This window comes from Sinocyclocheilus grahami, unplaced genomic scaffold, assembly GCF_001515645.1.
Source record: "Sinocyclocheilus grahami isolate Dianchi unplaced genomic scaffold, SAMN03320097.WGS_v1.1 scaffold530.1, whole genome shotgun sequence".
Taxonomy (NCBI): domain Eukaryota; kingdom Metazoa; phylum Chordata; class Actinopteri; order Cypriniformes; family Cyprinidae; genus Sinocyclocheilus; species Sinocyclocheilus grahami.
The window spans coordinates 789,803-793,519 of NW_015505709.1; positions in this window are offsets into that span (position 1 = coordinate 789,803).

The following is a 3,717-nucleotide window of genomic DNA, read 5'->3' on the forward strand; positions in this document are numbered from 1 at the left end:
GAGCGACGAGACAAAAACATTAAAACCCATTACAAACGAGGCATTTGTTGCATCCAGTGGGGACATAATTACTGATTATAATGACTAATACTGTCTTTTTACGCATTGCGTTGCATCGCGCCGCGTAAACATAAAACCCGGTTTGCATTTGTGATCAGAGAAATGACAAACAACAAATGCTACTCTACACTGCCCAAAACTCGCATTTGAATCATCAGTGGCAAATCCTTTAAATGAAAACGTACTTACAGAATGTGAGTCAGAACTGCCGGCATTGTAGTCAACTCTCCCAGGATCAGGAAACAGTCCTCCATAAAATGTGCTGCACACATCTGGATTTGGGTTCAACTGATCTGGAACAGTGTAGTAAATACAACTTAACCACTGATTTGTAGTCGTGTCCTCTTTTGGAAGACCAAACAAAGTAGTTTCGCTTTCACAACAAAAAATGCGGCGGCTTAGCGTGAGCTCAGGCCGGGCTAGAGTGACCCGAGGCGGCGGGGTTGAGAACGGCGCGTCCGGTGAATTCGACGAAGGAGCGGCAACCACATGTGACGACCCCAGGCTTCGTCCACGGTGAAAGCCGATCCGTTGATCCACAGCACTAAGTTGATGTATTCCCTCAGCGACCAGCACAGATCAGCTCTAAGCATGACGAAGCGGATTTCGTCCTCTTTTGGAAGACCAAACAAAGTAGTTTCGCTTTCACAACGAAGCACACAGTGTCTCAACGGCATGGCGGCAGCGGCAACAATAAAAGTTAAGCCTTCTTTCTTTGCGTGAACATTTGGGCGGCGTTATGCAAATCTTCCCACATAGTGATGTAGATATGTGGGGGCATGTTAGAACGAGCCGTTTTAGGTAGACACACACACACACACACACATGTGGGCTACATTAAAAAATACACATGTAGATACATATTGTAACGGGGTGAAGAATCACACGACAAGTAATCTCAATCAATACCCCGGAGGGTGGATTTATTGGGGTGAGGGGTGCTTGTGAGAAAGGTCCAGGTAGGTGCTCCAGTGCCGTGAGTGCTCTCTTCCTTCTTCCCAGTGCAGAGGGTCCGTGCAGTGCTCCTGTGGGGCTCGTCGGTCACACACTGCTTTCTGTGGGGAAAATGAGAGGGCGAGTTAGTGCTCAATCTCATGGAGGAATCTCCTAGATGGCAGGGCTTGCGTGGCTTATGTAGCCGCCGCCGCCTGATGAGGTGCAGCTGTGACCGATCAGCCTGTGATGATGATGGCCAGGTGCTCCTCGCTTGTTTCCAGGGCGATGCTGATGAAGCCTCGGGACGCTCATCACAATATGTACACTCATACATTTCTCATCCTTTTTTTTTTAAGTCACTAACCCATTAGGTGAGAGCACAGCAGAGTCAGCATGTGCTGGATGTTTCTGAGGTCTCTGGATTGAGATGCAGTCGGCTGGCTGTGGTCTGTGTTGGTGCTGGGGTTTATCAGTGATCTGCTGGCTGCTTCGGCGTAGCTCTGGCTGTCTGGGTGCTGCTCCTGCTGATGTTCATGTGAATGATGGGGTGAAGGAGCTGCAGGCCTGGTGATGCGGTGTGAGCCTGCCGTGGGGATCCTCCGGTGGAGGGGGTGCTGATTTGAAGGGTGTCTCTGTAGTGGCTCTATGGGGTGTCCATGAGGTCGCTGCAGTGCGCTGGAGCTTTGGCTCAGTGCCATGTCCTTTAGGGTCTTGGCAAAGATGGGAACTGCCCTTCTGTGGAGATGGTCGTAAAGGCTGTTGAGATTGAGGGTGGGGTGTTGAGCCAGGTAAACATTGGGCATTAGGGCACAGTCTCTAGACACTCTTGCGTTTATATGCCTGATGGTGTCTGGGTGGAAATCCGAGCGCAGCAGCAGGGTGGAGAGGATGATTCTGGAGTTGGGGAAGTTGGAGGATGCTTTCTCTGCTACATTAACGAGAGCTGTAGCTACTCTCTCTTGTTGAGCTCTCAGATCATTGGTGCCAGTGTGGATGATAATATGGCTGGGGGAACCCAGCTGCTCTTTACACAAGAGCTCCAGGGCCTTCTGTGTGCCTTCTCCGTCTCTCTCTCTCCTGTGCTCTTCTCTCCTCTGTCTCGCTCTCCTGTGCTCTTCTCTCCTCTGTCTTGCTCTCCTGTGCTCTTCTCTCCTGTCTCGCTCTTCTCTCCTCTGTCTCGCTCTCCTGTGCTCTTCTCTCCTCTGTCTCGCTCTTCTCTCCTCTCCTGTCTCTCGCTCTCCTGTGCTCTTCTCTCCTCTGTCTCGCTCTCCTGTGCTCTTCTCTCCTCTGTCTTGCTCTCCTGTGCTCTTCTCTCCTGTCTCGCTCTTCTCTCCTCTGTCTCGCTCTCCTGTGCTCTTCTCTCCTCTGTCTCGCTCTTCTCTCCTCTCCTGTGCTCTTCTCTCCTCTGTCTCTCTCTCCTGTGCTCTTCTCTCCTCTGTCTCTCTCTTCTCTCCTCTCTCTCGCTCTTCTCTCCTCTCTCTCGCTCTTCTCTCCTCTGTCTCTCTCTGGAGTTTGATGTCCTCCCTGAGTAGCTCCACCAGCTTCCACTCACTCCTTCATCTGTCCCAGGACACTTGCAATCCTAAGGCAGAGCAAATAAACCATGCCTGTTAACAACAACAGCACAATGAATTTCAGCAATTAATTTTTTCAACAAAAAAAAAACTTTCCCCAGCAGATCAGGTTTTTTTTTTTACTGGCTTTTAACATTTGTTTCATTTGAGTAAATGAAAACACAATACTTGTATTTCAATGTGAATTCCCCCACAGAACTGTCATCCTCCATGTTAGAGCCCTGCACGGGTCTCAAATATAGGCCCTAGCCTGGCCCTGGCCCGAAACGCTCAGACCCTAGCCCGGCCCGTATCCGACAAGAATTACCAGCCCGAGTCTTTTTTCCCCTTCTCCCAAAACAGCTTATACTACTGTTTCAGCTATTAAAATAGTTCTGTTTTGTATGTAATAGCAAAGTGATTATATTTCGTTTCGTTTTTTTTATGAAGTTAATTAAAAAAAAAATTTTTTTTGTTCGTTAAATATAAGTTTTTGTTTTTTTTAAAGTAACGACCAAGGGGCCTATGTTTGATCAATTTAGCCTTCTCAAATCATCACGACGTGCCTAAAATAAAATCTATAGATATAAAACAGTTCAAGCATATAACAATGTTTAAACGTTAAACCTAGATAAATGTGCGCTGTATCCAATAGTTTGTGCGAAGATGCTTTGCAGGACATGAAGGCGCCAGCGCGATCACTTGCATTATTTTCAGTGGATACGCCGTCATTTTTGCTCATTAAGTTAAGAGCAATACATAATTTGTAGCTTAAATGGTCTACTTTTATTTGTGTGCACTCACAATATCAACAAAACGTTGTGCTTTTATAAAATAAAGAAAACAAACATTATGCGCTTTCTGCTGTCTCGTCTTGAACAGGAGCACTTCACAACAATGAACCGAAACTCAGCGAATACATGTCTCACAGACATGATAAATATATCTACAGAAAGCTTTAAATTACTACTTAATGAAATAAAACAAATAAAAACAAAAACTCTTTCATTATAATCATAATCCGTAAAGATGCACTTCTCTCTATGAGGAGATGGCGAGTCACCGACTCAGAAAACACTAGTTTATTAGTAAATAACTAAGATATAAAGATATCTCCTTACTATTTCCCCATGTCACATTTATGGTAATTACTTTTGCCGGTGCTTTG